Source organism: Lolium rigidum, chromosome 6 (genome assembly GCF_022539505.1).
Source record: "Lolium rigidum isolate FL_2022 chromosome 6, APGP_CSIRO_Lrig_0.1, whole genome shotgun sequence".
In the NCBI taxonomy this organism is placed as follows: Eukaryota; Viridiplantae; Streptophyta; class Magnoliopsida; order Poales; family Poaceae; genus Lolium; species Lolium rigidum.
The window spans coordinates 202,060,834-202,078,783 of record NC_061513.1 but is presented as its reverse complement, the minus strand read 5'-3'; the positions used below and the strand labels follow the sequence as shown (position 1 = coordinate 202,078,783).

Here is a 17,950-nt window from a genome sequence, read left to right as displayed (position 1 = left end):
GTGTCTATCTTCCGAATAAAATAAAAAGAGCAAAACTGCCCAGGTGGTTCTCTTTTCTTTACGAACCTCGTGAAGGTCGTCTTCAACCTCTGGCCTAGATGGAAACGGCAGAAACTGCCCGCGTCGACGCGCCCCACTGCACCCCCTCCTCACCCCGGACCCGAGGCTCGTCTAGAACCTTCCTCTACCCCTTTCCCCTTCGTCTCCCCGCGTTATTGCGCTTTTATTCGAGCTGTAATGGCCATGGCGTTACAGTAAACGGCCGCGACCATTAAAGCCGACTCCCGTTGCTCCACATCCTCCCCCTCTGTATAAATTCGACCGGAGCTTCCAAATATCATACCACACTCCTCCACTGATCCACGCCCCCAGGCTGCCCCTGTGGAGGGCGAATTTCTTCGCCGGAGTTCCGACGGCCGCCGCGACGTTTCGTCGAATTCTCCACGAATGGAGGGACTCAGGCCCTGATTCTTGCCCCTTTCCTTCTCTCTAGCTCTTGCGCATCTCGCTGATGCCTTCGTTTGATCTAATTCGTAGCCGGAAGTCACCCACGACGAACAGCCGGCCACCATCGCTGTAGCTGTCCGACACCATTTCAGAAGGTTCGCCAGAGGAGTCCAAGTACGATATTTTCTTCAGAGTTGCTATTCTCCATTGACGCCATATCGTCGACACTGTTCCCCGCTGCCACGCACAACCTCTCCGACAATCTATCTATCAATTTTCGTCGGTGAGCTTCCCGTTCCTGAATATTCTTTTCCTTTCTGGTTCTGAACGTTAGACTAATCTGAAAACTGCACGTAGTTTCAGTCTGGGACAGTTTATTTAGTCTAAACTCTGAACTGGTCACGTATAGATAGAGTAGATTTTCGTTTCCAGTCTGTATGTGAAACTTCAGAAATTCGTAACTATAGTTCTACTTGGCCAAATTTCGTAAATAAAATCTTTCTGGAAACCTTGGAAGGAGTAGAATTTTATGGAACCCTTAGTTTTCCTTTTTGACAGATTATCGTTCGGTAAATTTTGAGGCAAAGTTTCGAACTAGTTTGGCCATAGTTTAATTCTATAAACAGTTTTAATGTTGTCCTTTCCATAAAATTATATGGAAATATTATGACCATCTGTTAGTGTTATCTAAAATTGTTTTCACTAATATTAACAACTAATTTAGTTAACTTGTAATCACCCTAGTTTCATATGGTTAAAATTTGGAAATAACCAATTGAAAAATAGCTTATGTATGCGTATGTTTTATAGATTTCATAATCTAGTTCTTATTTCATTTTGGTTGTTGGAATGACTCGATGTTTTATTTGGAGTTTATTTATATTTCCATACTTGGTTTTGTTTGATATTTCCTTTTTGAAATGTGTGTATGTTTATGTATGGTATTGTTTTTCTTTTCGTTGCGATAGGTTTCACGAAGAGTGACGGGATAATTTTTATCAAGGAAATAATATTGATAGTTATGTTGAAAAGATAATTATTCTTCATCAATGAAAGGCAAGTTGCACATGACCTTTTGTCCTACTATTTTTGGATATGCATGTTTTACAAGTATTTTCGTAGAAATGCATGTGTAGGGATATTATGCTTTGCTATCCTAGTAGAGAGCCATAGGATTTCTTACCATGTTCCTTGTAGCCATTTTATAAAAATGCGTATATTGTATGAGTGCTTAGCCAATTGCTTGGTAGACGTGGGATATGGGTTTTCAAAAAACAAAACCTTTTGTGAAAATTGACATGCGCCCATTTTGGGGTTGTATGGTGAAAATATTTCTAAAATAAAAACTTATCAAAATGTTTCCTCTGGGCGGAGTGGTATGTTGGGAGCGTCTACAAGAGCTGCATCCAGTGAGTGGCTCTGCAGACTCAGGTTTTGGTGGGGACCGCCGCCCAGGGTCAAAGAGATCTTCAAAGTTTCGGTTGAGGAAGCTTTCGAGTACAGCCACATGCTATATGGGCTCGGCTTAGTCGTACATAGAGGGAAACCCTTGCATCGGTACCGCCATTGGAGAGGGTCTTCGGATCATAGTTGCGGGTGGACCGGGATTATGTATAGGGGGCTTCTATGGAAAACTTCGTCATGATCCATGCCCGGTTAAGCCAAATGAAGGATACAACAAAAAGGATGGATTGTGACATGTGGGGAAAGTGTACAACCTCTGCAGAGTGTATGATCTAATCGATTAGCCGTGCTCCCGGATATGAGCAATTTGAGCAACTGAAGATTGAAGCGGATGAAGGATCTCCTATGTTTTCAAAACCTTTTAAAAAAGTTTTTGGCATGCTAAGTTTATCCAGTGAGTGGCTCTGAACTTAGGATTGTCCGAACTGTTTTGCAATTACTACTTTCATCCAGTGAGTGGCTCTGAATGTAGTGTTGCCTAAAAACTTAATGCATGCTAACTCTATCCAGTGAGTGGCTCTGAAGTTAGTTTAGCTTGTTTTGGAGATGGGATGTAGGATGGTGAACCTTGGTGGATTCCTTGTGTTTGTCCCGCCCTAGATTATTTTGTTTTAAAAATATATAAAGACAAAGAAAGTTTCTAAAAGATTTTTTACAAAACAAAATTGGCTTTACGCAAAAATAAACCCCGAGCCTTCCTTTGACATACCCTTGCATGTATATAATTATAAACCACTTTGTAACTTGTGTAACTTGCCAATACATTCAAAGTATTGATCAAATGTTTTTGGCTGTAACTTTACCTGTTGCAGATGACGAGTAAGGACGATAGGATCGCAGGGCCTACACTCAACAAGCCATGTGGCGTTGATGGAGCCCAAGTTTGATGTTATGCTTATGTTTCCGCTGTTATGTGAGCCAGCCACTATGCTGCGCAAGGATGTAATAAATATACTCTGGATATTTCGGTTGTAATAAAATGACGTATGTTATCTTGATATTCATTTGTTACTGTGTGTGCTAGCTACGATCCAGGGATAGCACTGTGTAGATTCGAACCCTACCAGGTTCGGGTCGTTACAGATACTATCCGACGGATACGGATTATCCGCCATTTTTTGCGGATTATCCGAGGTCCACGAAGAGGATAATCCGAAAAAACTAGCCCAACCCTAAATATTTAGATAATATATTTAGTTCATCGGCCATACTATGTATTCTATTAGCACGCAATTTGCTTTGTTGTACGAACAAGTGTGTACATTTAGCTATAGTCTATAATTACAAACATATTTTACATAAAAAAACATACTTATACTTTTTTAAATGTATATTTTCTTAATAATCCGCATCCGATCCGAGTCCGGTCCGAATCCGCTCCATATCCGTAATCCGATATAATCCGCATCCGACTATTATCCGCTCCGATCCGAATCCGTTACAAAAACATGGTAAAGGATATGGTAAGAGCAATATCCGATCCGATCCGATCCGTTTACATCCCTACTCGCACGGTTCCTCCAAGCGGCCGTGCAACCCGGGCCCCAGTGCAACATAACACATAGGAGTACATACTGATATTATTGTTGCCTGCATCTTTGTTTGATATCTGAGTCTGACAATAAGGTTCATGGTCATGTCTCAACTCGACGCTAGAATAACACGCCACAAAATCTAAGTAGTAGAAGAAGAAAACAAGTCTCAAATATGACTGACGGGGTGCTGCTTTTCCGTGTTGCCATCAACTCACAGAAATCAATTCCATGAAAAATCAGGATCTCAATTTTGCGTAGAGTGGTCACTGAACCCTTTGATTGCGATGAGTTGTTCACCGCTTTAAGAAGCAGACATAAAACTTGCTTGGAAATTTTCTCTGAATTACCATTACCAATAGTTCTTAGCAAGCTGGCAACATTATGGACAATATGGGACACAACAAGCATATACAAGTCGATGACTGGAGCAAATAATGAGACTAATTAAGTGTTCATTAAAAAACTGGACAAGGAACTACATAGCAGACTAAGGCATTGATGTTCAAACAACAAATGTTTCTCATAATCTTCTAGTCCAGAGGATTGTTTGTGCTTGATTGATGGGGATGACTTGTCGTTGCACATATACTGCAAGGCATCATTATGAAACTGGTAGCTACTGAACAAAAAACACCAGATATGGGCGTCACCAACTCAACCACAAGGCCTTCTTCCAGTGAACTCATCCAACCTACAATTTTAAAAACCCGTATCAGATTCAACCAAAGCAGATATAAACGAGTGTCATCTATAATTTTAACTTTCCTAATTCGTGTTCTGAGAAAGAATAATCCTTATTGGAAGACATAACAACATGCTCAGAAAATTGAATAAATGCAAAAATGAGCCAACACAGAAGATTGATTGCTTCTCTGCTGGAAGTGGAGCTACTACACGATCACCGGGTTCCGAAAAAAAGGTGGTTCCAAAAATGGCATGCCAAATACGTATATTGGTGCATCACATGTAGAAGGAGGGCGCATTGTGAACTGAGCTTAACCTAGTAAGGACTCTGACGCTATTAAATCTATTTTCCCTCAACCATTGAGCATGTTGAGAACTACTGTCCTCAGGGTCACAGTTTCTTTGTCAGAAGGCAACAACTGCACTCGGGGTCCTGACTTCTTGCAAGATTTTGATTACTACAATCAGCAACATCCCGAATCTTCCACTAGGAAATCAGTAGAGTATACAACATGTGCAGATCGGGCGCCACAGTGTACTAATTTACTTATATAAAACCAGCTTCAGCTGCTGATTGTACAACATATTTGCATAACCGAATTCATCAGAATAACCAAATACTAGGTAGTGTTGACTTTGATTCAGATAGTCCATTCATTTGCAAGGAGGTTCAGCTCTTAAACTTGAAATAAGAAAGCAGATTTGCTGAAACAATCAAGAAAAGGGAAAAAAAACTAGAGGAGGACGACGACCTTACGTGAGGTGTGAAGTTGCGCCGCCGACCACAGCGGATTTCCCACCGTCCCTGCTCCCGCACCAAGATTCCCTGCTGTTGATGCCCCCATTCCCCACCTAGCGCAGGAGGCCGTCTCCGTCGTGCCACCCGATCAGCCACCCAGGACCCTGCCGCCGATGCTCCCAATCCCCCGCGCCCCTCCGCCTTGCTCGCTAGGGCCGGCGGCTAGCTTCGTGGTGCCGCCCCGAAAACCACCCCAGGTTACCCCCCCCCCCCCCCGATCCCCCCAATCACCGCCCCCCTCCTCCTTCCTCGCGTAGCGCCGGCGGCCGGCTCCATGGTGCCGCCCAGACAGCCACGCGGGAGATCGCCGGGAGAGAGAGATTCCCGTCAGTGAGAGAGAGGATGAGCGATGAAACACAATGGATGTCCACTACTAGTTGCTAGTTGGGCGACTTTAAGATGCGTGCAAAGCTCATCCAACCGTTCAACCTCTCAAATGGATGCTCGCTTTTTACAATTTTCATAAAATATATTAAAGGTTCCGGTCCCACCTGATTTGGTTCCGGTCCCATATTTTTGGTTTCGTTAGTTTGGTTCCGTCTATTTATCACCGTTAGATTGGGGTGGATGGATGGTTATTAAAAATGCCAATCACTGTAAAACTTGTATATTTCAATATAAATAATTCAATAATACGCTTACATGGTGAAATATAACACAAATAGATAATTATATACTAGGATTTTCTAACTGTACGCTCTCGCATTCCGATGAAAGTTTCAACTATGTATCTTCACTTATTTTTAAAAACACATCTCGTTCAATGTGTCATTAAGCAATTGTTGCCATTTCTCTTATAATCAAATATGCAATTACAATAGAACATATAAACATCATATATATAAGCTATTGATTGCCATTTATAAATAGAAATCATCAATTCTGCTTCTTAACAGTAACACGGAAAATGGAGGCAATTTGCTGTTCGGTAGTGGGGCTGGACACACGCATATACCTCCGCAATTTCCTTTGTCAGCATGTTTGGCAACTTTGGGGATGGGGATGGGAAGTTGAGAGGAGGGAGTTAGTTCGAGGAGCAGGCTTGGGAAGTTGATTTTCAGTCCCAATCCAACATGTGGTGTGGCGTGGGAACTAGCAGGGGAATTAACACGATGTTATATTCCATCAGTGAAAGCTTCCGGCGGTCCTTCACCATCTCCAACAGGGGTGTGCTTCGGTGTCCCCTTAGCTCCACGGTTCTGAGAAGTTGGAGCTGCTCTAGCTTTTGGTATAATTACGTGAAGTTGATTTCGTGAAATATAAAAATACAGAGCACTGGAACGCACCGCGTGATCGCTTAAATCTTTGGCTGAAAGTTCATCTGGCCCGTGGCGAAGTATTTTCTGGCGGTGGAGTTGGCATGGCCACAACGGTGAGAATGGCTATGGCGGCGGCGCTGAACCACCCGGCAATGCCGTGACGTTCCCAAACACCGGGGTAATTAGAAATCTTGAAACACACTCAAGCGAGGAGACGGATTTGAAAAGTTGACTGCTAGCTGCTCTATCTTTTGGTACACAAACATAAAAAACACGAGCACCGTAATTTACATCCGTCTGCTACTGATTTGACTTCATCGCAACGTGATTTACATTTATCGCTCCTGAATCATGGACTCCGGCGAACGAGTCGACGTACCTTCAGCTGAAGTTAAACTTGTCCGATTCGTTCTCGCCGCCGCGCAAATCGAGTTGTAGCTCGCTGCCGCCCACCGCCAGGAGCTTGCTGTCGCCGCCACTACGTCTCACGCCACCTCACCCACGACGAAGTTGGTTGAGGCGGCCACAACAAGTTTCTAGCGGCGGCGCCAACAAGCTACAACTCGATTAGCGCGGCAGCAAGAATGATTCAGACAAGTTTGACTCCGGCTGAAGGTAAGTTCATTCGTTTGCCGGCGGCCTCGATTAGGTGGTGGCATGCATGAATCACGCTACGGTGAAGTCAAATCGGGGAGAGTCTGGGCATTGGGAAACATGCCCGAGAGATGAGGGGGAGAAAGATAAAACGTGCGTAACATTTTGGCCACTTATCGGTGGTAGTGGGATGTAAATAAACAATCAATCCATGTTTTTGTGTTCTGCGGAACCAATTCCACATATTTGTACCAAAAGCTGAAGCAACTACACGTATTTGTACCAAAAGCTGGAGCAACTCCATGGATCAAAACAAAAAACCTGGAGCGGCTTCAGTTTTTTTAGAACCATGGAGCTGAAGGGGGGACACCGGAGCAATCACGCTCCGACAGCCAGTGCACCACCACGTTCTTGACCATGGTTACCATCTAACTTGCCATGCGCGTCGATGCTGCTCCTGTAGCGGCTTAGGGCATCTATAAGGGAGGCGTTTAGACCGAGCTCTAGGGTAATAATCCCGCTCGCTCGGCCTAAGCGTCTTTGTTATAGATGCTCTTAGACTTGACAATGCTGCACACATTTGATGGAGATCGTCGTAGGATTTAGCTTCTGGATTGATTAAGCATGAACACACACGCGCCTAGTTTCAGGTTAATTAGCGTTTTAGATCAGATGAATTCTCTCATAAAAAACTCGCCTAGTTTCATCGACAGCGAAACTTCCACACCGTCGCCATACACACAGCTGGTACCTGATGACCCACAAGTATAGGGATCGCACCAGTCTTTGAGGGAAGTAAAACCCAACTTATTGATTCGACACAAGGGGAGACAAAGAATACTTGAAAGTCTTAACAACGGAGTTGTCAATTCAGCTGCACCTGGAAACAGACTTGCTCGCAAGAGTTTATCAGTAGTAACAGTTTTATAGCGATGTGCAGTAGTGAAATAGCAGCAGCATAGTAATAGAGACAGCAGTAGTGATTATAGTAAACAGCAGGATTAAAATATTGTAGGCACGGGGACGGATGACGGGCGTTGCATGGATGAGAGAAACTCATGTAACAATCATAGCAGTGCATTTGCAGATAATAATAAAACGGTATCCAAGTACTAATCAATCAATAGGCATGTGTTCCAATTATAGTCGTACGTGCTCGCAATGAGAAATTTGCACAACATCTTTTGTCCTACCGGCCGGTGGCAGCAGGGCCTCAAGGGAAACTACTTGGATATTAAGGTACTCCTTTTAATAGAGTACGGAGCAAAGCATTAACACTCCGTGAACACATGTGATCCTCACGTCACTACCATCCCCTCCGGTTGTCCCGATTTACGTCACTTCGGGGCCATTGGTTCCGGACGGCGACATGTGTATACAACTTGCGAGGTAAGACCATAAACAATGAATATCATGATGAAATAATAACATGTTCAGATCTGAGATCATGGCACTCGGGCCCTAGTGACAAGCATTAAGCATAACAAGTTGCAACAATATCATCAAAGTACCAATTACGGACACTAGGCACTATGCCCTAACAATCTTATGCTATTACATGACCAATCTCATCCAATCCCTACCATCCCCTTCGGCCTACGGCGGGGAATTACTCACACATGGATGGGGGAAACATGGCTGGTCGATGGAGAGGCGTCGGTGGTGATGATGGCGATGATCTCCTCCAATTCCCCGTCCGGCGGAGTGCCGGAACGGAGACTTCGGCTCCCGAGACGGAGTTTCGCGATGTGGCGGCGTTACGGAGGGTTTACGCGACTTCGACTTCTCCCGTGCGTTTTTAGGTCGAGGCCGATATATAGTCCGAAGGAGGGCGTCGGAGGCCGGCCGAGGGGGCCACACCATAGGGCCGCGCGGGCCCCCTAGGCCGCGCCGCCTTATGGTGTGGGGCCCTCGGGCCTCCACTTGATTTGTCCTTACGGCTCCAGTCGGTATTATGGGAAAATAGGGCCTTCGTCAAAATCCCGAGGTTTTCCCGAAAGTTGGATTTACTGCACAAAAACGAGACACCGAAGCGGTTCTGCTTGAAAACGGCGTTAGTCCGTGATAGTTGCATCCAAAATACACAAATTCGAGGCAAAACAATAGCAAAAGTGTTCGGGAAAGTAGATACGTTTTGGACGTATCAACTCCCCAAGCTTAGCTTATTGCTTGTCCTCAAGCAATTCGGTTAACAAGCGAGCGATAAAAGAACTTTCACGAACACATTTGTTCATATGATGTATATATTCTCATGATATGGCTAATACTTAAGCAGTTCATAATAAGATACATGCAAATAAGATCATCTAACAGCTATGTCAATCATGAAAAGGTACCAATAATTAATAATAAGCATCATGAATCATGTATATAAGCAGGATTGCAATGTTCATAAGAGAGTATGATAAAGTGGTATCTCGCTTGCCTGTATTTGATCGGCAAAACATAAATGTCCGGGCACCTTTGGAGTTCATAGAAAGACTAGAAGTAGTGATTGTCAAAAATAAAGGCATCAAAGTTATACCACAATCAATCATATTTTGAGACAAGCATATTATACTAAGAATGACAGTTGTGCTCTCAAGAAAGTGCTCAAAGAAAGGATGGAGACACAACATAAAAGTAAAAGATTGACCCTTCGCGAGAGGAAGCGAGGGATTAACATGCGCTAGAGCTTTTCATTTGTAAAGCAGGAGTAAAATTATTTTGAGAGGTGTTTGTTGTTGTCAACGAATGGTAATGGGTACACCAACTACCTCGCCAACCGAACTTTCAAGAGCGGCTCCCATGAATTATTTGCATTTTTATGTGGCACTCCTTCCAACCTTTCTTACACAAACCATGGCTAACCGAATCCTCGGGTGCCTGCCAACAATCACATACCATGAAGGCGTGCCTTTTTAGTTTAGTTTTATTATGATGATGACACTCCCCCCAACCTTTGCTTACACAAGCCATGGCTAACCGAATCCTTCGGGTGCCGTCCAACAATCACAAACCATGGAGGAGTATCTATTTAAGTTAACTAATTCGGGACTGGGAATCCCATTGCCAGCTCTTTTTGCAAAGTTATTGGATAAGCGGATGTGCCACTAGTCCATATGAGAGTCCGTCAAAGGTAAATGACAAGGTTGAAAGCTAAACACCACATACTTCCTCATGAGCTATGAAACATTAACACAAATTGAGAAGCATTTTGAAGGTTTAAAGGTAGCGCATGAGAATTTACTTGGAATGGTTTGAAATGCCATGCATAGGTATTTATGGTGGACACTCTCGGAATAACTTGGTTTTCATGTGTTTGGAGGCACGAGCAGCGTTCCCGCTCGGTACAAGTGAAGGCTAGCAAAAGACTAGGGAGCGACAAATCAAGAGAAGCAATAACTATCATAATCATGCTTGCGGCAAAATAAATTAAGCGAGGCATAAAAGTGATACAAGAAGTACGAAGCAATGTAAATCATTGAGGCTTAATTGACTCTTGTTCGGTCATATGCATGCGTGAGCATGTGCCAAGTTAATTCAAACGAATTATTCAGAGGAGGATACCACAATATCATACCTATCTATGAATAAAACAATGCAAGCAAACATCTATGACATGCTACTTATATTAATAAATTGGAGCTAACATGAGAGATCATGAACTACTAGACTTTCTTAAATGACATATACCTCACATGAACCAACTAAGCATGCTCACATGGATGAGTATATGTACAAAAATGAAAACAAATAGAGTTCATACCAGCCTCTTACCACAATCAGATTGCCGTAGATCGTCATTATTGCCTTTTCACTTGTGTAGCTTGGATAATATGAAATGAAAACCACGCTCCAGCCACCGAAGACCATTGAAATCATAATGAACTTTACAAACCAAAGAAGAACAGCAAATATTTTTGGTGTTTTCGAATTTAAGAACAATAACAAAAGGAAACAAGCAAACAAAGCATCTTTTTGGGTTTCCTTATAGCAAGCTAGCAATAGCAAATAAAGCGAAACAAATGCAAGAAACCAAGATAAACAAATGGTGAAGAGAAACAACAGAAATATTTTTGGTATTTTTGTGTTTTGGGAAAGAAACAAAGCAATAACAAGAAAATGAAAACTAAAAGAAACACAGAAAAGCGAGATGGCAGAAATCTTCCAAAACCTAACAGCAGTACAAAAATCGATTTTTACAAATATCTTACGTTGCTCAGCTCGAAAATTGTTCAACTAATGAAAGTTAGATAACAACCTGGGGAACCTGCACAAAAATTGGCAGCTCAAAATAACGTTCTGGCTGTGCGCACGAATTTTTCTAGTAACAGTCCAGAATCTGTTTTTCAGGCAGCACTTCCTCAAATACCATCTCCCTCTCATTAGAAAACCACTCAAAGAAACTAAACAAGTATGTACAAGTATCCAGCAACCATAATATGCAAAGAATGAGTGATGCCGGTATACCTCCCCCCAAGCTTAGGCTTTTGGCCTAAGTGGAGATCAACCCCAACGAGCGTCCGGGTTCCATGCCGGTGGATCGTACATGGAGTAGTCATAATAAGGTACCGATGCAGAAGAAAAGCGTGGAGGCTCCTCATGCCCAACGTGTTGATGCGAAGAGCTTGCTGCATCTGATGACGAGTCGAGGTGTTCCTCGACCTCATCCGTGTTATCTCTTGCACGATTGCTTCCTCCCTCTATGTATGCATTAACTGCACTTTCCGTGACTGACCAATCCTCCCTGGAATCAAGGTTAAACAGAGAAGGTGCAGGCAATCCTACTAATTTTTCAACTTTCTTAGTCATTGTCCAAGATTTCTTGTAAAATGTTATTCTGTAAGACAGGTTTCTCAAATTAGACGAATCAGAAACTAATTCATGCTTAATCATGGAGACTATGTCAAGTTTCTCTATGGGGAGCCGAATATCAAGTTGGTGAGGTTCTACATTATGCATAGCTAATAAGCGAGAGGCGATGATACCTCCACAAATTCCTCCCTTCTCACGGTTAGTAGCGAGTCTGTTGGCTATCCAAGCTCCCAAGTTATAAGTCCTATTACCTTGTAATGCAGCAACTAGAAAGGCTAGATCCTGGATAGATACTTTACTTCCATTCTTTCTTGCTAGAACGCACTTGGTAATGGAATAAGCAAAGTAACGAATAGCTGGAAAATGAATGCTACTGATTTTACCACCATCCTCTGAGAAGCTTCTTCCATGACAAATCATCTTGAAGAGGTCCAAGAACTCTTGCGGCGATCCCTTTATCTTCTCGCATGATCCCCATTGCGGCACTCCGATTGCTTGCAAAAAATCATTGAATGTCAAGTTGACGGTTTTATTATAAATTTTGTATTGAACCATGGGGTTGGATCGTGACCAATTGAATTTAAAATCTTGCACTACTGACATAGTCAGTTTTGCATATTGGCATGGTTCACCACCAACAAAATATCCAATCCTGCATGAGAGATTAGTCTTTGAACATCTTGTAAAATCCCTGCACTTCTCATGAAATCCACGCACGGATAGTAAGTGGGATATACTCCTTCTTCTCGGTGAACTCTCATGACCTGTTGCACCTCCAATTCTTGTTGGTTAAGTTGGTGCCTACTCCCTTCCATTTTCTGAAATTTTTCAACAAACAATATAAAACTTGATTTGGTGACATATAATCAAGGAAGCTGCTATAGGCACTTGCTAGAGTACTAATCATGCATCAAAACTAGTTTATACCACTTAGAACAAGCATGCAAGCTCACTAAACATGTTACCTACAGCAGCAAAATATTCAAGATATACTCAACCAAACAAAATTCTACTTGGATAGGCGGAGGAGTCACATACCGAAGAGCAAATGTGCCAAATTTCAGACAGAAATCTGGGCTGAGCAAAGAGATCGAAAAATCCTGAGCTCTTGATTAAAAACGCGAGTGAGAGAAAGCTGGTTCGAGTTTTTTCGGGAGAGAGAAGATGCTGGGAGAAAAAGATGCCAAAGTGGGTTAAAGGGGGCCCACACACCAGGGTGGCGCGCCCCCCTTGCTGGCCGCGCCGGCCTGTGGGGTGCCACCCTGGGGTGCCTCACTGGTCATCCCCAGGTGCTCCCAGGTGCCTCGTCGAAAAATAGGACCAACGGTGTAATTTTTGCGAATTTTTGAAAACTTTGAAAAATGCACATTTACGGGTATTAATTTTATTATTACTGGCCGGGAAATTTTTTGAAATCTCCAATTAACTAAGGAACTTTGCAAATTAAAAGTGCTACAGCAACTAGAGCAAGTGGAGGAAGAAAGAGATGTTGTTTACCTCCTCTATGCATATAAAAAGTATTTGTTAACAAGGTTGATCAAGTCTTGCCACCAAATAAATTTTACATAGCATAAGAAGAAATAAACCTCAAATCAATCATGTTACCTTGAATTGTATTGATATGGATCCAATCATAAGAGTTTGATATTCTTCTTTAGGCTCATATATAGGACAATCAATAGTTCCCACTTTGATAGTTCTCACATTAGAAATAGTATTAACTCCACACGCTTTTACAATCCTCTTGGGGAAATAGACGGTGTGCTCCCTATCATCAACATTGAAAGTAACCTTTCCTTTATTGCAATCAATAACAGCCCCTGCGGTGTTAAGAAAAGGTCTCCCAAGAATAATAGACATATTATCATCTTCGGGCATTTCCAACACAACAAAATCGGTTAATATCAAGCGGTTATTAGTAACTTGAGCAGGGAACATGCTCACATATACCAACGGGAATAGCAGTAGATTTATCAGCCATTTGCAAAGATATATCAGTAGGTATCAACTTATCTAAGTAAAGTCTCTTATAAAGAGAAAAAGGCATAACACTAACACCGGCTCCCAAGTCACATAGAAGCAGTTTTAACATAATTATTTTTAATAGAACAAGGAATAGTAGGTATACCTAGGTCGCCCAACTTCTTTGGAACTTTGCCATTGAAAGAGTAATTAGCAAGCATAGTGGAAATTTCCTCATTGGGGATTTTCCTTTTGTTAGTAACAATATCTTTCATATACTTTGAATAAGGAGGCAATTTAATAGCATCGATCAAAGGGATTTGCAAGAATAGAGGTTTCATCCAATCACAAAATTTATTATAGTGTTCTTCTTCCTTTGATTTTAGTTTCTTAGCAGGAAAAGGCATTTGCTTTTGAACCCAAGGTTCTCTTTCATTACCATGTTTCTCAGCAATAAAATCTTCTTTAGTGTACTTTTTATTTTTAGCATGCTTTTCAGGTTCATCTTCAACTTCTTCTTTATCAGAAACATCATTCTTATCTTTATCATTATTATTATCATGTTCATTACCACTTTCAGTTTCAGCATCAGAAATAGAAATACTATTAGGATCATTAACAGGTTCAGAGGATTCCACAACATTTTTATGTTTCTTCTTCTTTTTCTTAGAAGGAGCTCTAGGTTCAATGCGTTGAGAATCTTGTTCAATTCTTTTGGGATGCCCTTCAGGATATAGAGGATCCTGGGTAGAGATACCACCTCTAGTTGTTACTTCATAAGCATGTTTCTATTTAGAATTATTTCCCAACAAGTCATTTTGCACTTTAGTGAGTTGATCAATTTGAGTTTGAACCATATGAAAATGTTTAACAAGCATCTTAACATCATTGGAGGTTCTCTCCACAATATCATGCAATTCACTAATAGCTCGAGAATTTTCCATTAGATGATTCTCTACTCTCATATTAAAATTTTCTTGCTTAACAATATAATTATCAAACTCATCTAAGCATTGTGCAGGAGGTTTTGAATACGGAATATCTTCTCTAGTAAAGCGTTCAAGAGAGTGTACCTCAACCATGGATGAAGGGGGAGTTATCTTACATAAATCTTCTATATGAGGTAAATTCTTCACATCTTCAGATTTAATACCTTTCTCCTTAAGAGACTTCTTAGCTTCCCTCATATCTTCATCATCTAATTTAATCATACCCCTCTTCTTCAGTATCGGTGTTGGGGTTGGTTCAGGTGTAGTCCAATCATCATGATTCCGGCCTATTTTAGCCAATAATTCTTCGAGCGTCGTACGGAGTTCTTTTCCTGAAAACACAACCAGCACAACTATCCAGGTATGCCCTAGACTCAATGGTTAGTCCACTATAAAATATATCAAGTAAATCATGCTTTTCCAAATCATGGTCAGGCCGAGCTCTAATAAGAGAGCAAAATCTCACCCAAGCCTCAGGCAATTTCTCTCCATCTTCCTGGTCAAAATTATAAATTCTCTGCAAAGCAATATGTTGAGCACTAGCAGGAAAGTATTTCCGGAAGAAAACATCAAGCAATTCTTTTGGACTTTTAATAGAATTAGGTGGCAAACTATTATACCAAGTTTTAGCGTCATCCTTTAATGAGAATGGAAAGATTTTAGCAACAAAGTAAGTACTCTTCTTAACATCATCGAGAAAACAAGCTACTCGAGTAGATAACTCAATCATGTGTTCAACGGCACTTTCTTTTTCGGTACCACAAAAGGGTGTTTTCTCAACAATAGCTATATGAGATAGATCAAGAGAAAAATCATAATCTTTATCCTTAATGTTTATAGGAGATGTGGCAAATTTAGGATCGGAGACGGTTTATATCTAACGGCATGTTACGCAAGCAACTTTTTAATTTTTCTTGCATCGGTAGTAGCATTGCATTTTTCAATAAAATCATCATTAAGCTCCACATAATCTTCATCAAGATCATCACTAGAGTATTCAACGGACTCGGGTGAATTAACGAGTGTAACGACATTTTCATTAGGAGTTTCAGTATTTTCAATTTGTCTAGACCTAGCAATTGTAGCATCTAGAAAAGATCCTAACGAACCACTATCATCAAGCACATCGAAATATTATCAATATTATGAGAGTTTTCAGATTCAGCGAAGTACCGACAAGTGAAGCATGTGGCGGTGAAACAAGTTTACTTATCACGAGATGGTGAATCAAGAGCAGCGAGAGGTACTCGAGTTGTACCTTTTCTTGTAGTGGATGGTAATATGGCGACCTTAGTATCGCGAGGTTTACCCATGATGGAGAATTTGCAGTGAACAATATCAATCCAAGTGAACTTCCAAATAAAGCTATGCTCCCGACAACGGCGCCAGAAAATAGTCTTGATGACCCACAAGTATAGGGGATCGCAACAGTCTTCGAGGGAAGTAAAACCCAACTTATTGATTCGACACAAGGGGAGACAAAGAATACTTGAAGGCCTTAACAACGGAGTTGTCAATTCAGCTGCACCTGGAAAAAGACTTGCTCGCAAGAGTTTATCAGTAGTAACAGTTTTATAAGCGATAGCGATAGTGAAATAACGACGCGAGTAACGAGAGACGAGCGGTAGTGATTATAGTAAACGAGCGGGATTAAAATACGTAGGCACGGGGACGGATGACGGGCGTTGCATGGATGAGAGAAACTCATGTAACAATCATAGCGAGGGCATTTGCGGATAATAATAAAAACGGTATCCAAGTACTAATCAATCAATAGGCATGTGTTCCAATTATAGTCGTACGTGCTCGCAATGAGAAACTTGCACAACATCTTTTGTCCTACCGGCCGGTGGCGGCCGGGCCTCAAGGAAACTACTGGATATTAAGGTACTCCTTTTAATAGAGTGCGGAGCAAAGCATTAACACTCCAGTGAACACATGTGATCCTCACGTCACTACCATCCCCTCCGGTTGTCCCGATTTACTGTCACTTCGGGGCCATTGGTTCCGGACGAGCGACATGTGTATACAACTTGCGGGTAAGACCATAAACAATGAATATCATGATGAAATAATAACATGTTCGGATCTGAGATCATGGCACTCGGGCCCTAGTGACAAGCATTAAGCATAACAAGTTGCAACAATATCATCAAAGTACCAATTACGGACACTAGGCACTATGCCCTAACAATCTTATGCTATTACATGACCAATCTCATCCAATCCCTACCATCCCCTTCAGCCTACGGCGGGGAATTACTCACACATGGATGGGGGAAACATGGCTGGTCGATGGAGAGGCGTCGGTGGTGATGATGGCGATGATCTCCTCCAATTCCCCGTCCGGCGGAGTGCCGGAACGGAGACTTCGGCTCCCGAGACGGAGTTTCGCGATGTGGCGGCGTCTGGAGGGTTTACGGCGACTTCGACTTCTCCCGTGCGTTTTTAGGTCGAGGCCGATATGTAGTCCGAAGGAGGGCGTCGGAGGCCGGCGAGGGGCCACACCATAGGGCCGCGCGGGCCCCCCTAGGCCGCGCCGCCTTATGGTGTGGGGCCCTCGGGCCTCCACTTGATTTGTCCTTACAGCTCCGTCGGTATTCGGGAAAATAGGGCCTTCGTCAAAATCCCGAGGTTTTTCACGAAAGTTGGATTTCTGCACAAAAACGAGACACCGGAACGATTCTGCTGAAAACAGCGTTAGTCCGTGTTAGTTGCATCCAAAATACACAAATTAGAGGCAAAACAATAGCAAAAGTGTTCGGGAAAGTAGATACGTTTTGGACGTATCAGTACCACATGTGAAGCCGAGGTGTAAATGGGAGTGGTGATTGGGTACCCTGAAGATATAGTCCCCGCACTTAAAATAACGGATTTCAATAAGACCATTGCGAGACACAATCAGTTAAGGCTAAACCTTTGATTTTTACCTTGAAAGGTAAGACTCTGAACTTCACTGTGCTACCGTCCCCACTTGCATATTGTTGCTGCGAAACCCAGAACACTAAGAAAATCCACTGCCACCGATAAGTGACCAAAATACAAAGACTCGAACCTCCATTGCTAGTCCTCCAACCCTACCTTCATGATATTCCCCGCCTCTGATTTCACCATGGACCAGCATGTCATCTGATGCAGCACAAAACAAAGCTTCGCGTCGCTTCCTCTAAAACCAAACAGGCGGAATAAAACCATGAGTGCACATGACCGAATACCACTCAATTCAGCAAACTCCAGGCATAAGATGCACAGTTACGTTCGCCGGCGGAGCTTTCTAGAACTCATCACTCCGGCCAGATCAAGATGGACAGGTCTCAGGCAGATCTTCATCTGCGCATAAGAGAAACCCTAGACCACCACCATTATTCAGGTCGGGTCCAAACGCCGCCGACAATCCCAGGCAGACCGAGGCAATGCGGT

General features: G+C 42.5%; 1 long non-coding RNA gene across 1 annotated transcript; it reads right to left on the bottom strand.

The window, feature by feature from the left end:
• Positions 1 to 3,761: 3,761 nt before the first annotated feature.
• LOC124668113 lies at positions 3,762 to 5,011 on the bottom strand. The gene is made up of 2 exons (XR_006991558.1): positions 4,883 to 5,011; positions 3,762 to 4,137 (listed from the first exon to the last, which is right to left on the bottom strand). It is a non-coding gene; the product is annotated as an uncharacterized LOC124668113 (long non-coding RNA).
• Between the last annotated feature and the right edge of the window lie 12,939 nt (positions 5,012 to 17,950).